Source organism: Primulina tabacum, chromosome 8, assembly GCF_025594145.1.
Source record: "Primulina tabacum isolate GXHZ01 chromosome 8, ASM2559414v2, whole genome shotgun sequence".
In the NCBI taxonomy this organism is placed as follows: Eukaryota; Viridiplantae; Streptophyta; class Magnoliopsida; order Lamiales; family Gesneriaceae; genus Primulina; species Primulina tabacum.
In genome coordinates this window covers 34,281,618-34,307,357 of record NC_134557.1, presented here as the reverse complement: position 1 = coordinate 34,307,357, position 25,740 = coordinate 34,281,618, and positions in this window count along the sequence as shown.

Sequence of the window (25,740 nt, the reverse complement as noted above, 5' to 3'; positions counted from 1 at the left end):
AATAAGGTCTAATCGAGGGACTGAATTCATCAATCAAAATCTTTCACAATTTTGATTAAATACTAGGATCAAGCATGAGCTCTCAGCAGCAAGAACTCCTCAGCAAAATGGTACAGCTGAGAGAAGAAATCAGACCCTTAAAGAAGCTGCTAGAACAATGCTTGCTGATTCTGGTATTTCTCAGAGGTTTTGGGCAGAAGCAGTAAACACTGCATGTTACACTCAGAACAGATCAATGATTAATAAGAATCATTTGAAAACACCGTATGAGATCTGGCATGGACGCAAAAGCGTGGTTTCTTATTTCAAAATATTCGGCTGCAGATGTTTTATTTTTGATAATGACAAAAATCATTTAAAAGCTTTTGATGCTAAATCTGTAGAGGGAATATTTCTTGGGTATTCATTAGTTAGTAAAGCTTACAGAGTTTTTAACAAATGCACTTTGAATGTAGAAGAGTCTATTCATGTTGTATTTGATGAATATGTGCTAACCAATAAGCCAACTGATCCAGTTGAGCTAGTTGATCGCTTTACAAATATTATTTTGGAGGATGATAATGAAGAAGAGAATCACATTAATCGAAATATCCTTCAAACACCGGAACCAGAAGTACTGGATCAATCAGTTGAAATAGAAATTGTTACTGATAATCACTTGGTGGAGAAAAATGATAATACTCAGTTACCAACTGATACAGCAGCAACTGAAACTGAAGAAAATATTCAGTTGCCAACCGAAGCAGTTGCTAAGATTGATGCAACAAATGTTGAGTACGGATGGAATAAATCACATCCACCAGAATTGGTAATAGGTAATCCATCTGATCCAGTAAGAACTCGAAATCAAATGTTTAATTTATTTATTCATTCAGCTTTCGTTTCCCAACTGGGACCTAAGTAAACTGATGAAGCTCTTGCTGAATGTAAATGGATAAATACCATGCAAGAAGAGCTAAATAAGTTTACCCATAACAATGTCTGGAACTTAGTTCCAAGACCATTATAGGTACAAAGTGGATATACAAAAACAAACTGAACGAAGATGGTTCAGTTGTGCGCAACAAAGCGAGGCTTGTAGCACAATGATATAGGCAAGAAGAAGAAATAGATTACGATGAAACCTATGCACCAATTGCAAGACTGGAAGCAATTAGAATGTTCCTTGCTTATGCCTCATCCAAGAACTTTAAAGTATACCAGATGGACGTAAATAATGCATTTCTAAACGGTCAGTTGCAGGAAGAAGTATATGTTGAACAACCACCAGGTTTTGTTAATCACCCTCTTCCTGATCATGTTTATCATTTGAAAAAAGCCTTATATGGTCTTAAACATGCTCCAAGAGCTTGGTATGAAACTCTTTCAAATTCCTAACTGATCATGATTTTACTGTTGGATCAGTTGATAAGACTCTGTTCAAATTTTTAAAAAATGATCACATTTTACTTGTGCAAATATATGTTGATGATATTATTTTTGAGTCAATTAACCCCAAATTATGTAAATTTGCCAAGTTAATGCAGGAAAAATTTGAGATGAGTATGATGGGTGAAATGACATTTTTCCTTGGTCTGCAAGTGAAGCAACAGGAAACTGGTACTTTTATCAGTCAGATCAAATAGACGGATATACGAAGGAATTGCATAAGAAATTTGGCATGGAAACATGTTCATCTGCAAGTACTCTCATGAGTTCGTCAATCAAACTAGACAATGATCAAGGGGGAATATCAGTTGAGACGACACTTTACAGAGGTTTAATAGGTTCATTACTGCACCTAACTGCTAGTCGTCCTGATATTGTATTTGTTGTTTTTATGTGTGCTAGATTTCAGGCAGATCCTAAGCAATCCCATTTTTTAGCTGCCAAACGTATCTTAAAATATCTTAAAAGCACACAAAATGTGGGCTTATGGTATGCTAATGATTCTTCTTTCAATCTAGTTGGATATTCAGATGCAGATTATGCAGGATGTAAGCTAGATCGTTAAAGCACAAGTGGATCATCTCAGTTTCTAGGAGACAGACTGATTTCATGGTTCAGCAAGAAGCAAACATCCATAGCATCTTCCACAACTGAAGCAGAATATCTTGCTGCTGGAAGCTGCTGTGCACAACTGATCTTGATTTTGCAACAACTGAAAGACTATGGAGTCATTGAAAAAGAATCACCAATATTTTGCGATAATACAAGCACGATTGCAATTATATACAATCCAGTTCTTCACTCTATGACCAAGCATATCGATTTCAGGCATCACTTCATCAGAGATCATGCTCTGAAGAAAGAAATAAAACTATAATACATACCAACTGAAGAACAAGCAGCTGACATCTTAACCAAACCGTTATCATAGACTAAATTTTCTCATTTTCGTAATATTCTTGGTTTAATTGATATGTCTTAACTATATCAATGATAATGTTGCTATGTCAATTGTTGTTAATTTTTATTCGGTTAGTCAAATATCAGTTAAACTATTCAGTTAGTCATTATCGGTTAGTTAACTGTTTGTCAAATGATATCAGTTCATATGCAGGTAAGGAAAGAGCAATGAATCGAAACAACAATTTTATTAATATAATCTCATCCAGGTTACATGATTCAATTCTCTTTCAGTGGCAGCTTGCCAAAGGGACAACCAATTAGACAATTCATGACAACTGATATTGAAGAAATAGAAGAAGACGAAGCGACTCTAGTCAACTGAAAGCCTCTGACTTATTCAAACTAAGCTTTTCTTACCCTTTATTTTATTAATATGCATTTATTAAGGGGGAATATCTGATATAAATGGTTAACTAAGAAGACAATAGTCAGTTGGTCTCAACTGAAATGATTCAGCTCTCAACTGATCACTCAGTTGCTGACCTAACTGATTTTCTCCAATAAGTTAACTAATTAATCGATAAATATTCCATAATAAGTGATGTGACTTATAATAACACACTTAATTGATGTCTTTCAATGAATAGTGTTTTAAAACATGATCCCACGTAGCTCATTTAAATTATACACACGTTTCATCACACGAACACACGATATTATTCAATTTATCTTGAATTGACACGTGTTAAAAAATTTGAACAGTCACATACATATGTATTTATCCCCGCCTCACTTCAGTCTTTTTTCTTTACGCGTATTTCAATTTACAGTGCAAATCAATACACAGAACTTTCTCTCTCGCATATTTTCAATCTTTCATCAATGGCAAATCAAGTTCCGACATACATGCTGAATGCATGACAATTGATTTTGATTCAGTCCTGTCTATCCAGGACGTGGATATCAAGAATATATTTCTCAAACTGGAGGCTGCAGTACTGAAGAAATTTCTGGGACTATCTTCCCAAGAAATTTATCCAAAAGAGATTCAGGATCTCTATGCAAATGGATTTATCTCTGCTGACAGCAACATCACTACTACCGTCAGCAATCAGTTGCTGATAATCGAAGAAGACTTCTTCAGCAACATTTTTCAGCTGCCTACTAATGGATTGGAAAATATCTCTACGGTGAAAACATCTGATGTCGAGGAATGCAGACTCTCCTATCTGCTGATATACAGAAAATCAAGGTTTTCGATCCCAAGAAAGAACTGAAGCCAGAAATCCAGTTACTGGCTGACATCGTGGCCAAATGGCTACTCGCTAAAGTAGGATCTTTTGTTTCTCTCACATTGGAAAAATTTCAAGTCATGACTGCTATCATGGCTGGAAAAAGACTGCAATGGAAGTGTATCATTTCAAACTTCTCAAAAACATGTTTCAGTCATCGAAAAAATCAAAGGGATTTGCAGTTCTGCTCAGCTATTTGCTGAAAAGCAAGGGTTTGGTCGGTGACTCATCTGAGTGGTCATCCAAGTTCAAGATTTTCAATATCAAGAGTGTTCAGCTGCCGAAGCTCAAGCTAGGCATTTCTCCTGACCAGCTCATTAAGGTGAAAAAGGAGATTGGGATGCAGGAGGCTCCCAAGTCAGTCAAGAAAGCCAAAAAGACAATTCAGAAGAAGACAACCAAACGCAAACTGATTGTTAGTGAAACTGATTCTGAGAAAACTCTCTCTCCTAAAATCACCTTGAAGCCCAGAACTCTGAAGACAAAACCAGCAATTGTTCTGAGCACCATCCCAATTGACAGACTGATACAATCTGGAGTTGAACAAACGATCAAGACTATTCCATTGAAAGCAATACCAGTGGAATCTTCAACTGGAGATCAGTTACCTCCTCCTGCTGCTCAACACAAGAAGGCTATCACCGAATCTAGTAATATGAAGAAACTTGCTGGAGTTAAAGCTGCATTGATCACTATCTCTGGCCCAAATACTTTGTCATTTTCTAGACCCAAAGGGGTAGTGATTAGGGAAAGGATTGCTGCAACTGAATCAGGACTGAGTATCCCTCATATTCTGACTGACTCAAATGGAAAGTGCAAGATGACCGAAGAGCACAGACCTACAAACACAATTCAAACTCATATTGACCTAATATGGAAAGGGGTCAATGAGTTTTCTGAGACTAAGCTAAAAGCTTATGATGAATGGTTCAGGTTTAGGACTGAAGTGTTTGCCAGACAACTACAGAAGAAATCAATTTTGAAGAAATTTCATTGCCCTGGAACCTATAGTTCTGAAAATTGTCAAAGCGGCCTCAGTTGTTCAAGGTTTACAGAGGAAGAAGTACTTCTTTGATCAAGTACGTGCAAAAAAGTTAAGACAAATAATTGATCAGCTACGCCAAAATTATGATCCCACCAGTCAAACTGCCTTTAATGACAAACCAGTTCATGATCAATTGGATTCAAATCTTATATCACTGCAGATGAAGATTAAATATTGGGAACTGAATCAAGAACTAACTATTCCAATAGATTCCCACAATTTTCATCAGAAGAGCAAGCTGAACAATCAGTTCAACTGCAAGAGCCATCCCAAAAACCAGTTGCTGATGTTCTAGGCAAGTAATTGCTTCTTCTTGAAAGGATGCGCAACCGTCAACTTCTGTTCCTCCATCTTCAACTGCAAAACTTCAACTATATACTGATGTTGAATTATCATTGGCGAACATCGACAAAATTATTAAATCAGTTGCCACTGATATTAAGCTGATCACTACAGAAGCAATTGAAGAACTAATCGCAAATGAAGAACCAGCCTCATAGGATATTTTTCAAACAACTGAAGAGCCAGTTCAGTCGACTGCCACGACTGAACAGGCAGTTTTCACAGAAACTAAAGAGCCAGTTCAATCATCTACCATGGCTGATCAAGTCGTTCTAACAGTAACTGAAGAGGTTCAGCTGCACTTGATACAATCTGAAGAGGTGCCAGCTGAAAAGCCAACCATAGTTTCAGTTGTTCAAACAACTGAAGAAAAATTTCTGAATCAGCTGAACAACCAACTGAAGAACCAACTACTGCTTTAGCTGATCAACCAACTACAGAGTCTTCAAGTTCCACTACTGCTCCGAATCTCTCCTCTTCTCCACAGCTTCAGCAGAAAGCTTTACCAGACGATATTTCCGAAATGGTCAGTCTTGAAAATGAAACAACTGATAGGGCCTTGGTGATCTTTAATCAAGAAAACAGGGACCAGGAACCAGAAACCTCTGGAGCCATGTCTCCTGGTATATCCTTGCAACTGAATCAATGTTCGAAGAAATTCAGGCCATTCAGACCAACCTTGTCGATGTAATGACTTCCATTTCTAATATCAAGTCAACCCTATTTCTGCATACTATGAATCTCAACTCTGCAAAGGATAACACTATGGGAAGACTACAGCAAATCACAAAGGATATATCTTCTCTATTTTTCCAAATGGAAGAACTTATAAAAGACAAAATATCAGCTGAAGTGCACTTCCAAACTCAAGCCATGTTCTCAAGACGCCTTGATTTTTTGGAAAAAACTATCTTAAAGAGAATGGATTTGAAGCAAGATATTCTGATGAATGCAGTATCAGATCTCTCCTCGGATGTTCGTATGTTATCCAAAAAGATTGATGCGTTTGACAAAAAAGCGGAAGAAGGAAAAGATAAGCATGAGAAATCTACGAAGAGACCCGATAAGAAATAGAAGATATTTGATAGATTTTGAAGATTATTTTAGTCAGTTAGAAGATTTCTTTATTCTTTCATTCTTTGTACGAATCTGTACTTTGAAGGAGTTTTCAATAAAAGGTTATTTTATTTAAAATGAGTTTAGTTGATCAGTTCATATTTTCTAAGTTTTGTCAAACACCAAAAAGGGAGAAATTGTTGAAAACTGAATTTCGGAAGTTTGACAAACTGAGCATTTAATAGATTGAACTAACTGATCAAGAAGACTGATAGAAACTGATCTAAAATAAGCAAACTATTAGTTGCCCTTAACTGAAGATTAGTACGCAAATTTTCAAAGGCAACTGGATTAGCAAATTGAACTACACAGACAACTGACTGATCAGTTACTACAAACAAAACTACGCAGACAATTAACTGATCAGTCAGTTACTACAAACAGTTGTGAGCTTATCAGCTACATCCTATCAGTTGATCTTTCAGTAGTACACGTCATCAGTTAAGGAAAAAGATGTTCAATCGACAACTATACAAAAGCTGACTGCAACAAGTAGTGGGATCGCCGCATAGAACGGATAGAAAGTTTCATATCACATACAACATTACCATTGGAGGCAAATCCTATAAATAGCAGAAACGAGCAACTGAGAAAGAGTTGCAAGAAATCAGAATCATCCCGATCGATATACTATTCTAACAACTAAGCTGTTACACTGCTAAAATATTTACGTATTTCAAAGCTCACTATTATTGTATACATTCATAGCATTCAACGCTATACTTCGAGCTTACAAACACAAACTATTATCATTCTAATACTTGATCTTGAAGAGATCAGTTGTGCTAAATTATTTCAGTTCTTTTGAGTACTGTAAACTAGTTCATAACTTAGAGTTTCAGTTTGGCATTATTAAGTCCAAAACCGAAGTGGGTCTGTACAACTCTTTGTATCGCAAGTCTTTTAGTGAAAATCCTATGTTTGAAATCTCCGAACATCCATAAAATCTTGTGTCTTCTTATTTCAGTTTTATTCTATCTATCATTAAGTTTATTTTAGGAACTTTTATTGTTAACTGATTGATATCGACTTACAAGATTCCCGAGTATCAGTTTATCACTAAACTGACTCATGAAGAGAAAACGTTGTGAAAATTGTGAGTCTTTATGCAAGCCCCCCTTCTAAACATTCTTTCACATTTACCTGATCCTATCAATATATATATATATATATATTGACACCATTTAAAAATAAACTAACCAACTATTATTTGAAAATCCAAAAGAACGCAATTAAAACATAAAATCATTAAACGTCAACCATCTCTAAGATAACTTTATTTCCAAAATTAAACTTAACTCTAACATCCTCTCAAAAGTCTCTCAAAAGCATATAAGTCATAAAATATTTAAAGAAATCCTAAATCATAAACGTTTTTTTTTTGCAGAAAACTAGCGACGGTCCTCGGGTTGTGTGCACCTCCAGTCCATCTAGTTCAACCATCAAGTCCTCCGTCGATATCAACATCATGCTCACTTGTATCGATCACACCTAGTGAGTCTATTGACTCAGCAAACCTTAATCGTAATAGCAAATAATACATATACATTCACAAGAACAGTTAAAATACTTTTAAGAAAATAGCTTTTCATTAACATAAACTTTAAACATTTTCCTTTTAACATATCATATCATATTTCCTTTCATCATATGCGTATAAATTTTCCTTTTTATTGAATTCAGATCCTCAATTATGACTTTCGTATTAGCTGTAGATCGATGGATCCATCTACGTATTGGAGACACCAGCGACACTCTCACCCGTCAACTGAGCATTATCCTTACATATCATCATATCATCATATTAGTCACAATCAATTCACCTCCTTCAAATTTTCATATTTCAATCACTTATAAAAATTCATGCACATATAAATCATTTTTCTTTTAAATCAATCATGCATCATATCTTTTAGAATTAACGTTTTATCATAAACTCTCATAAACATTTGAAATAAACATTTTAACATATATTACAACATTCTAGGCGTTGCCAGGACGTCTAACATTTTCAGGTGTAAAATGACTGTTTTGCCCTTAAAACCCTAACTTTCACAATTTATCCTTAGACCTTAAAACGACGACCCAAATCATTCGAAACTTAACATCAAACCTTAAAATACACCCATAAATATTTCTTAGACTTAAACTTACGCTTCTCGACTAGTTTCCCAACTTGTATTTAAACTTAGAAGTACATCTCAATTTTGATTCAAATGTACTCAAAACTTACCAAATTTGAACCATGGCTTATTAACATTTATCTATCCCTTTTTCATCCCAACCCAAGACAATTAAAACCCATAGAACCAAACCTAGGCACCTACTGAATTTTTTTAAACCCGTCGCCTTGGGGTCCTTCGCGTCCAAGCCTCACGCGATCACCCTAGCCTTCGAGCCAAACCTCGTGCAGACACCCTAGGACCATCCTGCAGCCCCCTTAGGTCCCATGGTCATGCCATAATAGCAGCTAAGGCCGTCCCCTTCTAAGGAAGTCCTAGCCGAAACCCTAGCCTCCATGGGTTCTATTTTCGTGCAACCCTTAACCCCTCGCGTCTAGCCATTATGCAGCATCACTTAAGCCTCCTAAACCCTCTGAAATTCATCCCTTTTGGTGTCCCTACCATGGCAGCCCCTTCATGAATCATTAGCAAGAGTTTAAAATCATGAAAATAGAAGTTTTGGTTGTATAAGACTTCAAAAACAAAAATAAAAAAAAGGTAACATATTTTTCATGCAACCATGCATCAAACATATAATATGATGCGATATATGAGAAAAAAAGAGATTAAGGCGTGCCTTTACGTTTAATACGCACGAAAGGAGGCTTGCAATGCGAGGACGTTGGCAGAGATGGACCCTTGCTGAATTTCCCTTCAAAATTTCGTGACTTTTCTCTCAAACTCTTGTGTAGTGTGTGTTTTGCTGATGGAGAAGAAGAGTCCTAGTATTATTTTGGGGTGAGGGGCGTGTATTTGATGTGTGTGTGGGTAGGGTTTTAGGGCTTATATTTTAATTAAAACACATGTGTAAGCTTAGACCCATTAACCTAGTATAATAGGACCATTAGATAATAATTAAATATTTTTTTTAGGTTGTTTTTAGAAAATATTAACCGAGCCTCCAAAAAGTTTCTATTTTTGTCGAAAATTGATTGCTAGTTTAAAATACGATTCGGGGAGTAAAAACACCTTAAGATACCTTATTTTCGAAAATTTCATTAAAATATACCACACATTAAACAATTAAAAATAATTATTTAATAGAAATATTTTCCCTCGTATGGTCCCCGGTCTCCATTCCTCGATCGCGTCTCGAATAACCTTTAAAACAAAGTTTTATGCATTCTAACAGAAAATCATATTTTAAACATGTAAACATGCACACCATAATTAATTCATGTAATTAAAACTATTTAATTAGTCATTTTTCATTTTTTCTAGATTTGCATGCAATTGGATTACGTTATTGAATTTTGGACCTTACAATTGTTCTCCTTCTGGTGTGAGCTTTGCTAAAACTGTCGCCCACCAATGATCATTGGCATCTGTATATAATATCAGTTTATCTTCATCCTGAGGAATAGCCATTTTTGAAAGATTTTTACAAATCTCCTTGAGTTGGCTAAGTCCTTTTGTGTGTTCTTCTGTCCATATGTATTTTGCATCTTTTTTCACTAATGTACTAAAAACTTTCATGTGTTTTGCTAGGTTTTTAATGAACATCCCAGCAAAATTAACTACTCCTAGTAAACTTTGAAGTTGTTTTTGTTCGTCTAGTTTGTTTGGAATTTTGCACTTTTTCTAGTATGTGTGTTCATGCAAATTATTCCAAACTCACTGATTTCTATTTCGAAGAATTCAATCTTTTTTGTGGCAATGACTGCTTTCTTTTCAGATAGGACCCGTCCTCATTTTTTACAAACTTTAGAGAAAATTTCTAAATGCTTGATATGTTCTTCCATATTTTTAGACGCTATTAAAAAATAATTAATATAGACAAAAATAAATTTGAAATAATCTTTAAATAGATTATCCATTTTTCTTTGAAATATCTGGGGTGAAATAACCAATCCCATTGGTATTACTTCCCAAATATAGTGTCATTGATTATAATCTGTATATCCTTTTGATCGACTATGTTCATTGGGACAGGCTTGCATCTGACAAATTCATATTCTTTGTCTTCCTTGATTTTAAGACAAACTTTGAGTTGATTTTTATCCCACCATGCCAAGGGATCTTCATTGTAATTTACTTTGATCCTTTTCTTGACATCTTCTAAGGATACTTTTGATTTAAACTCTACCTCATTCTGGTGCAGATCTATCTTGAGAAATTTTATTTCTTCAGGTTGGAGTTTTTTATCTGCTTGTAATTGGAACATTGTTTCTCCAAACCTTCTAAAATCCTTCATTTTTGGGTTCAGAAGTTTTCCTTCAACACCACGCTTGCTGCAAAAATGAATCGGCAATTTTCTGTAAAATGCCTCTATTAGTCTCTGGATTATAACTTTGTGATCACATGTGTTGTGAATATTAATCTTCTAGTCTCATTTTCTTGTGTGTAGGACTTAAACATTTGTAGGAAATTAATTCCTAACGGAATGTCAGTTCCTGTATTATGAAAATAAATCGGTGGTATTTTTACCTTATACCACGATATTTGTCCAGCACCTCCGATTAGTATTTCTGTCGTTTTAATCCCTTTACTTAAGATTAAGATTCTTTTAGAGAAATCCGTCCATCAATCTGAGGTAATTCTTCTTCCAAATCTTTTGGAAAAACACCTATTTTTGCTGTATAAATTCCAGCTCCTGAATCAATATAATTAGCAAAATATTCTGCTTTATATTGTTCATATAACAACTCTACTGGAATGTATATCGAGAATAGGCTTGTGGTCATTGGATTTTCCACATTCTATCCTCGTCCATAAACTTCATTCCATGTTCTAGAAGTTTTCAAGGTTTATGTTCCTCGAGAAACTCTAGCCCAATAACCAATTGATCTAGTTCTTTTCTTGGAATTCCTTCGATATGAACCTCCAATTCCCCGATATTGATCATTCCTTGGTAAGTTCCTATCATATATTGTTCTAAATAGCATATTGTATTACAAGGAAATTGATTCATTTATTTCGTAATATCAAATACTATTTCTACTTCCTTTCACCCTTCTGAACATCTAAGCTTTCCTATTTTCGAAAAGCATTTTAGTACCTGTTGGGTTTCTTGGACATGTAATTTTCCCCACCTGTGACTTGTAATTCTATTTCCCTGAAAATGTCTCCTTGGTTCCAGTTTAAGACTTTGATTCTTTTGTAGAATCGGTTTGTCTTGAATCTGGATATCTGTTTCCTGTATTAATGGAAACTCAACTCTTTCTGGATAAATTGCTTGAACAACCTTTTCAAATATCTCAATTATTTCAATGAACTCATTTCTAATAAATAATTATAAACGATGTGTATTAGATAGAGCATATGAAATTTGATAGGTAATAGAATACGGTCTATTACCCTCTTTCGTCAGCCTTTTTTGTTTGAAGCTCTGATGCAACGTCAAAGCTAGACTAAAATCTCGATCTGCCAGGTTGTCGGCAATTCTTGGATAAATTACTCCTACAATTTTCCCTGTACAGAGATTTAATGAGATCTTTCCCAGTACTTAATCTTGAAGGTTACCCATTCGTTTATCGCATATAGCAATATCAATAGGTGAATCTATTAAAAGTAGCTTTTATCATAATTTGGATTGCTCCGATATGAATCTAGAACATAGTTCGTGCTACTTCTATCTTAAGGTTTTGTAATTCCTCCTTAATTTATTCGGAAGGAATTAACTGCATCTCCATTCTATTTCATGTAAGTTCCATTGGAATTGTTATTTCTCTTCTAGAAATTTTATAAATTAGATTATGCTTTCTGTTTCTTAGGCCAAGACTTCTTAACAATTTTTCTACATGTCCTGTAGAGAATCCTTGATACCTCTGAAGAATAGGATTTTCTCTAGTGATCTTATGGACCGTGTCATGCGATATTGTTTTCTGACTAAAGAAACCAGACAAATCTTCATGTATTTCGTGCCGAAACACCTATTCTCCAGTAAGATTCTAATTCTGTTCCATCAGATTCTTCCTGACTTAAGGCTTCTTCTTCTTCATATATATTTTCGTCTAAGGCAATATCTTAAAACCAGTATACTTGAATAAGATCCTGAAATAAACTGCTTCTTCAATATCCGGGGTTGGATCGAAACATTTAATTTCTTTTTTTTTTTCATTTTCTGGACAGTTGATTGAAATATGACATCTTGCTCCACATGTCCAGCAATTACAATCTTTAAAACTTTAATTAGCTCGGTATGAGCTCTTCTGAAAGTTTTTTTTGTAAGTGTTCTTTCTGTGCTTCAAAAGGTACTCGATGCTTGAGATGATGTCCTACTTCTTAATGGTCTGCTTCTTTGCCAAGATTTGTAATATCTGGCCTTTTGTCTGGGCCAAACTGTTCTTGGTTTCTGAGAACTTCTTCCACTTCTGGCATAAAGATGAGTTCTAAAATTTTCCTCTTATACCTTTGTGGTTTACTTCCAATAATTGTTGGAAGATCATTTTCCTTACAATACAAAGGACTATGTTTGTTAATACCCTTTAATCGTTTGTAATTCTTTTGTAATGCTGTCATATGACACCATTTTGCCAATTTTCATTTGAGAAAAGAGGCTCTTTGTACCAATGTATCTAGATTGCCCGGGACATATTCCTTTATTAGCATATCTCTCGAGGGACTTGGCATCTTGACGAAGAAAAGTTGCATTGTTATATCTTCTTCGTCCCCTGAATTTCATCTATATCTGGTGAACAACATAATATATCCATCCACTAAACATAGGTCATATAATTCAAAACTATATAGAAATTTTGTGTTTTTTTTTCTTCTTTGTATCTTGACTGTTAAAATAGTCTGCCCTTATAAATTGTTCTTTAAATAGGTGTTAGGATCGGTTAACGTATCAAAAGTGTTTAGAAGGGGGAGTTGAATAAACACTCACAATTAAAATTGATCTTTTCAAATTTTGAGTTCAGTTTGGTGACAAACTGAATCTTGTTCATCAATATCAATCAGTTAAACTGAATCAGTTGCGGAAGGTAACTGACTGAAAGATAGAATACAAAAATAAAATGCGCAAGGGTTGTTTCTGAATGTTCGGAGATTTCAATTACTCCTACGTCACCCCTTCTATCACAAAGATAAGATAGTCACTAAAAGACTTTGATCAAATACAAGAATTGTACTGACCCACTTCAGCTTGGACTTAACACTGCCAAAAACTGAAACTCTTAGTATAACAGAATTTCTCAGTGCTTAACTGATCTTAGCACTATCGAATTTCAATGATTATTACAACTTGCTTGTAAGCTCAAATTGTAGCCTTAACTGCTACGAATAAATCAAGTAAGAGGTGAGCTGAGATTTTGACAGAGTGACAGCAAGCTTTTTGAATAGTATTCACTTCGTTGTTGTTTTCAGCTGCTTTTCTGTCATATTTATATGCTTCTTTTCCAACGGTAACTTGAGATAAATTTGAATCTATGTATCTGTTGATTTCCACTTCATTATTCTTTGGACTTTGTTTGCGGCGTCTTAATTGCTTTAGCTGGAATGCGTTGTTCTAGGTAGTCTTGGTTGTGGTGCGGCGTTTCATATTCAGTTGTAATCTGTTATGTCTCTTTGTCGGCCGAGACATCTTTAGCTGAGAGATACTTAACTTTAAGGCATTCGGCTAGATGTATTATCTGATCGGTTTCCAACTGATCAGACAGTCGATTTCAGTTATTAAGTCCAGTTGCTGAGTTCAGTTGGTTCGTATTTTCAGTTGGTTGATCAGTTTGTCAAACTCCAGAATTTAGTTTCCAACAATTTCCCCCTTTATGGTGTTTGACAAAATTAAGTAACTGAACCCTTTGTAGTTAAGAGATTGATCAACTGAATTTCACGATTGATTGGACTCTTTGTAGATAAAATAAGAAACTGATCAACTGAATCAGTAACTTGATGAGTACAGTGAAGACTGCTACTGAAACGAGAATTTCTTCTGTTGTTCTAGCATTCCTTTGATTTCTTCCCCCTTTTTGTCAAACAACTCCATCTTCCCAGATAATTTTCGAATATCAATTGAAAGAATTTTGACATCTGCTGAGATACTTGAAACAGCAGTTTGTAAATAGGTCTGCAGCAATTCCATTTTATTAGAAACAGAAGTTTCTAATCGTTGAACTCGTTGACTAACTATATCCTGAGTTGTAAATAGGCTTTGAGCTAGACCTTTCTTCATCTCATCTATAGTTTTGGTGAGAGAATCCATGTTTGCTTGAATTGCTTTCAGTTTTGCAGAGTCATATTCAATTGAAGAATCCAATTTGACAGTGTGAGATAATTGTGTAGATTGAATCTTCTTGATGTCAGTGATTATCTGCTGCATATTGTGCTGCATATTTTGGATCTCTTCAAGAACAAGATCCATTTCTGTGGATTGAGGAGGAGGTGACTGATGAGGGAATTTCGGTCCCTTTGTGGTTTGATCAAATATAACCAACTCTTGGTTAGTTGCTACAATTTCAGCAACATTCTGAACTGAATTGATTGTTGCAGCAATGTCTTCTGGAACTTGAGGAAGAGAAAGTGGATGTTGATCAGCAGATGAGCTGCCTGGAGGAATAATAGAGTCTGATGAAGTCAAAATTGGTGTCTCTAGAGGATGATCTTGGGGATCAATTTGCACATCAGTTGGAATAGTCTGTTCAGCAGAAGGATCTGGCTGAACTGGTGCTTCTGAAGAGATAGGCACCTCTGGATTGATTTGATCAACGGGATGATCAACATTATCAGAAATGGGTTCACTCAATTGGGATTCTTGCACCACTATCTGAATAATTTCATCAATGTTTGCGAAAGATAATTCTGCTTCATTGTACATTTGATGTTCACCAGTTGGTGATTGAGACACATCCTGAACTGGCTCTTCAGTTGGAATAATAGCCAGTTCTGAGGATGACTCTTTCTGCTTTGAGGGAGGTTCTTCAAATATTTCCTTTTCATCAGCGTCTGAATCTCCTTTATGAAGGACTAACTCTTGATCAATTTCCCAAAACTTTATCTGAGATAGCAATCCCATCAGATCGGTGTCTAGCTGAGTGATCACCGCATGATCAGCATAGGCAGTAGGATTTGTTGGAACGTAGTTAGCCTTCAGTTTGTCAATAATTTGTGTTAACTTCTTTGCTCTCATCTGATCAAACAAATATGTTTTTCTCTCCATAGCTTGGGCAATGGTTGCAGCTTTGACTATCTTGAGGAACAGAAGCTACCAGTTTGATGAATTTGTTCAGTTGAGATTGCTTTCTTAGTTGCTTGGCAAAAATCTGTGTACGATAGGCTGTCCAAGCATCATAGAGTTGAAGTTTTGATGCTGCAAAATCATTAACCTCGTCCCAAACAAGGTCAATGTGGGTTTGAATGGGATTGGATGGCCTTGGTTCTTTAGTCAATTTTCCTTTGCCTTTGTCAGAACTGAGGACGTGTGGAATTTCAGACCAGTTCGTGTAGTATCCACCCGTTCTATAATACTAATGCCCTTGGGTCGGGCAGGTGCCAGAGGAGTGGGACGAGTAATATTAATCAGAGGGGCTTTGATCCTAACTGTTTCTTTCTTTGCACCAATTGATTTCTCTGGTGGGATGATCCTCAGAGGGACTGCTTCAATTGGCTGCTGTGCATCTGAAGATATTGGCTTGTCAGTAGGAATAGATTCCTCTGTAGTTATTGGTTTAATCCTCTGGGTTCTCGGTTTCTTGGTGATCTTTGGGGAAGGAATTTTCTCTGAATCGGATTCTTCCACAATTAATTTTCTTTTTGCTGACTTCAGTTGAGCCAATGTCTTGGCCTTTTTTACTGATTTAGGAGCCGCCTATTGAATCCCAATCTCCTGTTTTATCTTTACAAACTGATCAGGAGAGATGTCCAATTTTGTCTTGGGTGGCATAGTATTCTTCGCATTAAAGACTTTGAATTTTGATGATTTTTCTGTATTATCTGCCACTAACCCCTTCACTTTCAGCAGATAGCTCAGTTGCACTGCAAAACCTTTGGACTGTTTGGACGATAGAAACATATTCTTTAAAATATTGAATATAAGATGCTTCCAGTTGAATTTATGTTCAGCCATAATGATAGAAATAGCTTGAAATTTTTCCAAAGTAAGTGCAGCAAAAGATCCAGCTTTCGCCAAAATCCCTTTGGCGACTATATCAGCAAGTAACTGAACTTCGTGCTTCAGTTCCTTCTTTGGGTCGGAAACATTGATTTTCCGTCCTTCAGAAGAAAGTGAGGTTTGCATCTTTTCAATGTCAGATGCCTTAACATCAGATAAGTGTGCTAGTCCATCAGATGGTAAAGAAAAGATTTCTCCAAAGGAATCTTCGGAAATGGTCAGCAGCTGACCATTGATAGTAAAAGCGATGTTTCCATCAGAATTGATCGTACCGTTAGAGTAGATTTCCTGAAGTTCTTTGGGGTAGATCTCTTGTGATGATTGTCCCAAGAATGTCCTTAATCCAGCAGTTCCGAGTTTTTGAAAAACGTTCTTGACATTAGTGTCGCCAAAAGATAGAATTGATCCAAAGTTGATAGCCATTGCATTCAGCATGTAAGCGGGAATTTGATTCGCCATTTTGATAGATAAAATGATCTGCAATTTGTAAACGAGAGCTCTGGAATTAGTATTCTCTTAGAAACTGATTGTACGCGTAAGAAGAAAAACTGAATTGAAGCGGGCTTAGTGCAGTTGTTCGTGACTGTTTAAATTCGGGACACGTGTCAGTCCATTAAAAATTTGAGTAAAAATGTGTGTACGTGTGCTATAAGCGTGTGTACAATTTAAATGGTTCAAATTCTTCCACGTTTTCAAAATAGGATTCATCATTATATAGTAGACAGTCACGTCACTTGATTTGGAATATAATTCGTTTTAATCAGTTAACTTATATGAGAAGATTAGTGAAATTCCCAACTGAAAGATCAGTTGAAAGACTGTGTCCTTTCAGTTTGAGAATTTACTAACATTTGTCTTCTCAGTTAACCTCTTAAAACCATTATTCCCCCTTAATTAGTGCATAAGATAATTAAAGCGAATAAATTCAAAGATTAGAAAGATTATCGGTCTGCTGAAATGTTGACGACTCTTCAGCTTCCTTGATATTCTGCTATAAATAGACATAACACGGTTAGTTTCAGTTATATTGGTGAAAAATATTCAAAACTAAAGAATGGCAGATGCGAGTAGCTCGAGTGCTTCGCCATTTTCTCTGGAAGCTAGGAAGACTGCCATAGAAGACGAAGTCTTCTATAAGAGTCTTTCCTACTGGGAAAGGTTACAGGAGCTAGAGTTCCTGTATAATTCTGGAGAGGCTACTACTCCCAAGCTGATGGCAGAGTTGAGAGAAGCGCGGGAGCACTTGAACATAGCTGTGTGGGTGGACGTCTTCAAGGAAGGTCATATCTATCAGCTGATGCTTCAAAAGGAACTGGAGCTCCTTAATCGCATAGCTTCTTCTCACAGCTTTTGCAAAACATCTTCTTCAGCTCTATCTGTTTGGTTGAGAATGTGGATAGATGATATAGAGGAAAAATATGAAAATATAATTCAGGCAAATATTTATTGTTGAATGAAGTATCTATTTTGGCTTATCTTTGTTTTTTCTTTTTCCTGCAAATAATAAATTATGATCATAAACAAATGAACTGATGAAAGACTAACTGATATAAGTTGATTAAGAATTGAAATCAGTTAATTGTTGAGTTGTAAATGGTAGACTGATATCAGTTGACAATGAACAACTGATAGTTAAGAGGCCTCGGTAAATGAGAAAAACGCTTCGGTTGACTAGAGTCTCTTCAGTTTCTTTATCATTCAAATTTTATCTATCTATAAATAAGATGATAGAATGTGAGACAACAACAGTTCAAAATGTCGGATTCAAGTGACTCTGATGCATGCAGCAGTACACACGTTCATGTTACTGAACAATCGAATCCACGTTTAGAAGAGATGAAGAGAAGGATGGAGGAATATGTTTTCAAAAAGGTGATGTCAACATGATTTAAGATTCATGAGTTGCAGAGAGTGAGTAGAAGTGGTACGATTCCTACTTTTGCTCAGGAAGCAACAACAAGAAAGTATCTTGAACGTTTTGAAGTTAGGCATGTTACAGATTTGATTGAGGACAAATGTTTGTTGGAGGTGATGTTATGGAAGGAGTGGCATGTGGTTGATAAGATTTTTAAAACTAGGGCATTTTCTAGAATTCGAATTTATGAGATGAATGATTGGGTTAGGGATTGGCTAGATACAGTTGGTTCTATGATTTCTGCTGTAAACTGGGAACGGTGGTATTCTTAATGAATTATTATTTTCAATTTGTTGTGTTCTTATTTTCTGCAGATAATTCTATTAGTGAAAGCAACATTAGTAATAATTTAAAGACAAATCAATTAAACCAAGAATATTGCGAAAGTAAGAAAACTTAGTCTCGGGTAATGGTTTGGTAAAGATGTCGCTGCTTGTTGTTCAGTTGATATATACTCCAGTCTAATGTCCTTCTTCAAAGCATGATCTATGATGAAGTGGTGTCTGACATCTATATGCTTTGTCCTTGAGTGGAGAACTGGATTATAAGTGATGACAATTGTACTCGTGTTGTCACAAAATATGGGCGAATTATTTGTAATTACTCCATAATCTTTCAGTTGTTGCTGGATCCAGATCAGTTGTGCACAACAACTACCAGCAGCAAGGTATTCTGCTTCAGTTGTTGAGGTAGCTATAGATGTCTGCTTCTTGCTGAACCAAGAGATCAGTCTGTCTCCTAGAAACTGATAAGATCCACTTGTACTTTTTCGATCAAGCTTACATCCTGCATAATCTGCATCTGAATATCCAACTAAATTGAAAGTAGAGTCTTTAGAATACCATAACCCAACATTTTGTGTGCCCTTAAGATATCTCAAAATTCTTTTAGCAGCTGAGAAATGTGATTGCTTAGGATTTGATTGAAATCTAGCACACATACACACATCAAATACAATATCAGGGCGACTGGCAGTTAGGTATAATAATGACCCAATTAAACCTCGGTATAGTGTCGCCTCAACTGATATTCCCCCTTGATCAGTGTCCAATTTAACTGATGAGCTCATGGGAGTATTTGCAGCTGAACATGATTCCATGCCAAATTTCTTCAGCAGCTCCTTTGTATATTTAGTCTGACTGATGAATATGCCAGTCTCCAGTTGCTTCACTTGCAGTCCAAGGAAGAATGTCAGTTCACCCATCATGCTCATTTCGAACTTTTCCTTCATCAACTTAGCAAATTTCTCGCATAATTTGGGGTTAGTTGACCCAAATATGATATCATCAACATAAATTTGAACTAATAAAATGTGATCATTCTTAGTAAATTTGAACAAGGTCTTATCAACTGATCCAACAGAAAAATCATGATCAGTTAGAAATTTTGAAAGAATTTCGTACCAAGCTCTGGGAGCTTGTTTAAGACCATATAATGCTTTGTTCTAATGATATACATGATCAGGAAAGATGTGATTTACAAAACCTGGGGGTTGTTCAACATATACTTCCTCTTGCAATTGACCATTTAGGAATGCAGTTTTTACGTCCATCTGAAAGACCTTGAAATTCTCGTATGATGCATAGGCAAGAAACATTTTGATTGCTTCCAGTCTTGCAACTGGAGCATATGTCTCATTATAGTCAATTCCTTCATCTTGTCTGTATCCTTGTGCTACTAATCTTGCTTTGTTGCGTCCAACCGAACCATCTTCGTTCAGTTTGTTCCTGAAAACCCATTTTGTACCTATGACAGTTTTTGAAATTGGTCTTGGAACTAAGTTCCAGACATTGTTATGAGTAAACTGATTTAGCTCTTCTTGCATTGCATTTACCCAGTTAGGATCAGCAAGAGCTTCATCAGTTTTCTTTGGTTCTATTTGTAAAACAAAAGCTGAATAGATAAATAGATTTAGCATTTGATTGCGAGTTCTTACTGGATCAGATGGATTTCCTATTACCAATTCAGGTGGGTGTGATTTTCTCCATCTGTACTCAGTATTTGTTGTATCAGCAATTTCTTCAGCTGGTAATTGAATATCATCAGTTTGCTCTATCAACTGATCATTAGGAATGGCTTCTGGTTCAGTTGATTGATCTGACACTTCTGGTTCGGGTGTTTGAAGAGTGTTTTGATTAATATGATTGTCTTCTTCATTATCATCCTCCAAACTGATATCTGTCAGTCGATCAACTAGCTCAACTTGATCAGTTGGCTTATTAGTTAGTTCAGTTTCATCGAAGTCAACATGAACAGATTTTTCAACATTTAGGGTTTTCTTGTTAAAGACTCTGTAAGCTATAATAACTGATAAGTATCCAAGAAATATTCCCTCTGCAGATTTAGCATCAAATGCTTTAAAATAATTTTTACCATTATCAAGGATAAAACATCTGCACCCGAATATTTTGAAATAAGTTATTATACTTTTTCTTCCATGCCAGATCTCATATGGTGTTTTCATATGATTCTTATTAATCATTTATCTGTTCTGAGTATAACACGCAGTGTTTACTGCCTCTACCCAAAACCTTTGAGAAATACCAGATCGGCAAGCATTGTTCTAGCAGCTTCTTTAAGAGTCCGATTTCTTCTCTCAGCTACACCATTTTGCTGAGGAGTTCTAGCTGCTGAGAGCTCATGCTTGATTCCAGCATTTTCTAGAAAATTTGAAAGAGTTTGATTGATAAATTCAGTTCCTCGATCTGATCTGATTCGATCAATTCCAAGTGATTTTTCATTTAAAAGTCTTTTGAAAAGCTTGATCAGTTGTGTAGCAGTTTGGTCTTTTGATTTGAGAAAGATAACCCAAGTAAATCTTGAAAAATTATCAACAATCACCAAGGTGTATTTCATTCCCCCTAAACTCATGACTGGTATAGGACCAAAGAGATCCATGTGCAATAGTTCTAAGCATCGGGATGAAGATTTACAGCCCTTGTTTTTAAAAGACGATTTTACTTGTTTTCCAAACTGACATGCTGAGCAAAGTTTTTCTTTTAAAAATTCTATTTTGGACAAACCAGTTACAGGTTCATGTTTACTCAGATAGGCAATGGATTTAAAATTTAGGTGACTTAGTCTCTTGTGCCACAACCAGTTTTTAGATGATTTGGAAGCAATAAAACAAACTGGTGCATTAGTTTGATCATTCCAACTGACTTTATATGTGTTTCCACAACGTTTGCCAGTTAGTATGATTTCATCAGTTGAAGTTTTAACTGAGCATGAGTTTTTGTCAAAATGTACTGAAAATCCACTGTCGCATAATTGACTGATGCTGATCAAGTTATACTTCAGGTTTTCTACTAGTAGAACATCTTTAAAAGTAAAATTACCATGGATAAGCTTACCCTTACCCGCAGTTCTACCTTTGGAATTGTCCCCGAAACTGATATTTGGACCACTGTATTTGATCAGTTGAGATAGCAAACTTGCATCTCCTGTCATATCTCGCGAGCATCCACTGTCCAAATACCATATTGAGTTCTTGTTTGTACCTGTTACCTGCAGTCACACACATAATATAATTTGGTACCCATATCTATTTGGGTCCTGAACTGATTAGTCCCTTAGGAACCCATACCTGAATTAGTCTAACAGACTTTCCAGTAGCTGTATTCCAAATGGTTTTTCTCGGCTTTTGTGTGCTTGTGTAGTGTATGGATGATAAAATATGAGTTTTAGCTTTATTCAACTGATTGTTCAGTCTATATCTCTTCTGAACTGGCTTGCAGTTATAGTAATTGAAATAGCCATTCGAATAGTTTTTGTAAAAGCTTTTTGGTGACTGACTATATGAATCAATTACCACTTTTGAGCTATAACCAATACCATATCTTTTGCCCTTGTTCATACTTTCAGTTGGCTTTTCAACAAGTTTACTTGGCTCTGATTGTTCTTGTACCATAACTGATTTGACAAAGTGAATGTATTTTCCTTTGCTCATATTCAGTTTTGGTTGAGTATCATTGGTTGACATTTCATCTTGGTTACAGAACCCCAAACCAGTTTTATCAGTTACTGATTTTTGGGAGTTCTGTATATCAGTCAATGCGATAGATGATTTGTTCCACGACTGAATAAGCTCAGTTTGTTTTGTGTTCTCAAGCATCAACTTCTGTATTAATGACTGATTTTTATTTCTTTCTGCTTTTAGCTCAGCAATTTCTTTTCTTAGACTCAACCCTTCAACTGATTCATTAGTTTTGGTTTTATTGTCTGTGGGATCAGTTTGCTTTGCTTTGAGTTTTTCAAATGATGATGCAAGTTTCTGATACTCATCTACCATGTCATGTAATGTGAAAATGAGTTCTTTTCGTGTAAAATCAGTTGAACTAAAATCAAATACATGTTGGCTAGATGACTCTTCTGCTGCATCATTATCCATCAAGCACTTTACTTCCTCATCATCAACTGCATGAGCTTTCTGGTTCCGACTCTTCACTGTCAGTTTCTGCCCATTTTGATTTGTTTTCTTCAGCTAAGAGTACTTCATGTTTCTTTCTGAAGAACTTTTTATCTTCTTTGGGTCTTCTTTTGTGTTCATATGATTTCTTTCTTCTATCAGTTGAGCCTTGAACATCCTTCTTAGGTTTAGGACAATCAGCAATAAAGTGGCCTGATTTGCCACAGTTGTGGCATGCATTTGATTCATCCTTGGCGTTGTTTCTTTGATATGGTTTCTGGAAGTTCCCTTGATTCTTTCTCATGAACCTTCCAAATTTTTTGATAAACAATGACATAGCATCGTTACTCAACTGATCAGCAGATTTTTCAACTGAACTGATTTGTTCAGTTCTGACAGCGGCTAGAGCAGTTGTGGCTGCAGAAGTAGATGGTTCTCCTTCTCTGATCTGCAGCTCAAATTCATAGGCTTTTAAATCAGCAAATAGATCATGGAGTTCGATTTGGTTCAGATCTTTGGACTCCCTCATTGCCATGGTCTTGACATCCCATTCTTTGGGAAGACCTCTCATTACCTTTAGTGCAATTTCTTTGTTGGTATACACTTTTCCAAGTGCATTTAGCTCATTGATGATACTACTTACTCTTTCATCATACTCGTGCATCGATTCTCCTGCTTTCATTTTGATTTATCAAACTTTTGCCACAGCAACAAAAAGTTTATTTTCTTTGGTTTGATCATTTCCTTCACATAGCTGGATCAGCTTTTCCCAAATTTCTTTGGCTGTTTTACACATCTTTATTTTGCTGAAAGTTACTTTGTCCAGCGTTTTGTACAGAATGTCTTTAGCCACATTGTCAAGATTTGCTTTTCTTTTGTCTTCAGTTGTCCATTCATCTATGGGCTTTTCTATTCTTTGTGGTGCCCCTTCTGTGATGGCAATTGTTGTATTTGCTTTTAGAATCTTCATGGGTCCATCAGTTATGACATACCACATGTCATCATCTTGTGCTGCTAAATGAGCTTGCATTCTAATTTTCCAATCATCGAATTCTTTTCTGGAGAACATAGGAATTTTGTTGAATGAAGTCATGCTAGCAAGTTTATATATCAAAAGTATTCAAGAACAAGATTCACCCGCTCTGATACCACTTGTTAGGATCGGTTAACGTATCAAAAGTGTTTAGAAAGGGGGGTTGAATAAACACTCACAATTAAAATTGATCTTTTCAAATTTTGAGTTCAGTTTGGTGACAAACTGATTCTCGGAATCATGTTGATCAATATCAATCAGTTAAACTGAATCAGTTGCGGAAGGTAACTGACTGAAAGATAGAATACAAAAATAAAATGCGCAAGGGTTGTTTCTGGATGTTCGGAGATTTCAATTACTCCTACGTCACCCCTTCTATCACAAGGATAGGATACTCACTAAAAGACTTTGATCAAATACAAGAATTGTACTGACCCACTTCAGCTTGGACTTAACACTGTCAAAAACTGAAACTCTTAGTATAACAGAATGTTCTCAGTGCTTAACTGATCTTAGCACTATCGAATTTCAATGATTATTACAACTTGCTTGTAAGCTCAAATTGTAGTCTTAACTGCTACGAATAAATCAAGTAAGAGGTGAGCTGAGATTTTGACAGAGTGACAGCAAGCTTTTTGAATAGTATTCACTTCATTGTTGTTTTCAGCTGCTCTTCTGTCATATTTATATGCTTCTTTTCCAACGGTAACTTGAGATAAATTTGAATCTATGTATCCGTTGATTTCCACTTCATTATTCTTTGGACTTTGTTTGCGGCGTCTTAATTGCTTTAGCCGGAATGCGTTGTTCTAGGTAGTCTTGGTTGTGGTGCGGCGTTTCATATTCAGTTGTAATCTGTTATGTCTCTTTGTCGGTTGAAAGTTCTTTCCCGAGACATCTTCAGCTGAGAGATACTTAACTTTAAGGCATTCGGCTGGATGTATTAACTGATCGGTTTCCAACTGATCAGACAGTCGATTTTAGTTATTAAGTCCAGTTGCTGAGTTCAGTTGGTTCGTATTTTCAGTTGGTTGATCAGTTTGTTAAACTCCAGAATTTAGTTTCCAACAATAGGGTAGACATTCTTTCGGCTATCTCACTAAGAGATTCTGCGGCTAGGACTGACTCTTTGGTTTCTACCGAAGTCATGTCCCAAGCAATTTTAACTGATCCCATAAGACTCATTCCTAACAATTTAATGAAAATCCTTCTCTATTGAGATCAAGTGTGTCTGCTGCGATTCTCATAGCAGATGTACAATCATATATGAGATCTTCTCTGCTTTTAAAGTCTAATACATCTAGGTTAAGCATAACCCCATAAGGATGTAGAGGTTATAAACAGATTTCGCAAATGGTGTTTGGTGCGAGGGAATTTGACTTCTCATTGACCTTGTTCCCGCTGGATGTGATTCTCCACCAGTATAAAATTTTGGTTGGGATTCTCTCATATTTATATTCTGAGATCCCACACTTTCTCTTGGTTATTCCTAAGAATATGACCAAGTTATTGGTGGGTTGTTCAACCCCTGTAATGTTTATCCAACCTTGAGATTCGCAAAAGTTTCTGCAAGGTCTTGGAGATCCTCGAGACCAATCCTTTCTAAAGTTGTCATCAAATTAATTTTTTTCCGAGACTATTTTGATTATATTGATAATTTTTCTTCTTCAGTTAAAGGTTTTGGGATCCCTTTGGCATTTCCTCTTTTTGTGTAATAAGGGTTCAGTACCAGAGGAGAGTGGTAACCTTCCTTCTGAAGTCCTTTTAATAGAACTTGGTTGATGTTTTAGGTTTTGAATTCTTGTTTGAATATCCTTTAATATTACAAGAATTTCTTCCTTGTTTTCAAGGATTTTCTCCATATTTTGTGATAAATAATACATCATATTGCCATAATTTTGTATCGTCTTTTGAATTTCTCTAAGATCTCCGGAAATTTTAGGGAAATCTGGTACTATTTTGAGGAACCTATTATTCTGAATCATAAGT